The following is a 1794-nucleotide window of genomic DNA, read 5'->3' on the forward strand; positions in this document are numbered from 1 at the left end:
GCGGGCGCTCCGTGAAGCCCACCTGGGTCCTCCAGCCCTGTGACACTCCCCATAGCCGAGCCCCGAGCTCCCTCCGCGGCCTCGCATCCGGCCCCTCCAGCGCGCGCCTCTCAGGCCCCGCCCGCCGGCGTCCTTTTGTTGTGAAGGCGCCGGGGCCTAGACGGGGGCGCCCGAGCGCGGGGCCTAGCGCTATGCCTGCGGCGGAGACTGCATCAGGCTGTTGGTGGGTTCTGGGTGCTGTGCTCGGTGCTGGGTGCTGGGTGCTGTGCTCGGTGCTGGGTGCTGGGTGCCGGTACTGATGATGAGTGCGCGGGCGCCCGGAGTTCCCCTGCCCGGATTGGCTCCTGGGGGGTCCTTTCCTAAGGCGGGCGCTGTGCGCGGAAAACGCTGGTGGCGTTTTGCGAGCTGGCTGTAAGTGTTTTCTCGTTCGGGAGTCCACGGAGACCCCCCCACGCCGTGAAACCCGGGAACGCGGTGTGCGTGGCCGCAAAAAAAAAAAAAGCAAAAGTCCCCCGACAGCCGAGCTCCCGTTCGGTGGCTTTTTAGTTCTGTTTGTTTGTTTTTTTAATGGAGTGCCACCTACTTTACTCAGGAAGCCTGCACATCACATTTTCAGGCCGAACGAGCCCGTGTTTTAAGAAGGGTCGCTGAGGCAGGAGTAGGAAGGTTTTCCACTCCACTCACGCATTTTCAGCGTAGGCAACTCCGAAAACGGAGGGCAGAACGAAAATGAGCGGATCTGGGAGTCCAGGCTGCGCTTCGTCCACATCTGTAACATGTTTCCTGGTGAAGATGTGTAGGGCGCAGCGGGTCCCCTGGGCGGGGGGCGCGGGGCACAGGGCACCCTCCTGGGGTGCTTTCGGCGTTGGGCTTGTGTGGTCTCCAGCTTCCGGGTGTTGGAAGGGAGTGTCCCCTGCAGCCTGAGCCTCTGCCAGACGGTTCCTTAGGAGGAACTCCCGGGGGGAGGTCTGAGTTCCGGGGCATGGTTTGAAGATTTGGGACACGTTTTGCCTGAAATACGCGTCTGGCTGTTTGAACCCACCTGGACTTCCTGACCAGGGGCACGGATCGTGAACCTCTGGTGCAGGGGCCTGGCTAGGAGAGGTCTGCACAGTTGGACAGGGTGCAGAGTGACGCTTTGTCAGTAATCCGGCGCTCAGATTCCTGCGGTGGGACGAGCAGCTCCTGTGGCTTTATCCCATTTTAAATCCAGGTTTTCTTTTCCTTCTAGTCCTCGGGCTCCACCCGGGGACTTGCGCCCAGACAGCGGAAGGGAAGGATGTCACTTCTGAGATGAGGTTCAGAAAGGCCAGGGCTCCTGTCCTGGCTGCTCTCTCCCCCTCCCTGACGAGCTTGCTGGATGAAAGCTCCTGTCAGGCTGTGGGGTGTCCTGTGGAGAAACTGGCAAGAAACTGGTCTGGGACCTTTCCACCTACAGCCAGCAAGGAACTGAACCCAGCCAGCATCCACATCAGTGAGCTCAGAGGTGGACCCCAGCCCCAGCTGAGCCTTCGGATGAGGCCACAGCCCTGGTTGATTGCAGTTTCAGGAGGGGCCTTAACTAGAGGCGCCTGGCTAAGCTTCCCACAGATTCCTGCACCACAGGAGCCGACATCAAAAGCATTTGTTGTTTTGAGCTGGTAAGTGTGGAGTGACTGTTACAGGGCAGTAGAGAAGGAACATGCACCCTTTGTCCTTTTTATTGGCCTTTTAGACGTTGTCCTAGACATTGTCCTCTGTGAATCGCTTGAACTTGGGAGATGGAGGTTGCAGTGAGCCGAGATGGTGCTACTG

The sequence above is a fragment of the Colobus angolensis genome, unplaced genomic scaffold (assembly GCF_000951035.1).
Source record: "Colobus angolensis palliatus isolate OR3802 unplaced genomic scaffold, Cang.pa_1.0 Scaffold89, whole genome shotgun sequence".
NCBI classification, from domain to species: domain Eukaryota; kingdom Metazoa; phylum Chordata; class Mammalia; order Primates; family Cercopithecidae; genus Colobus; species Colobus angolensis.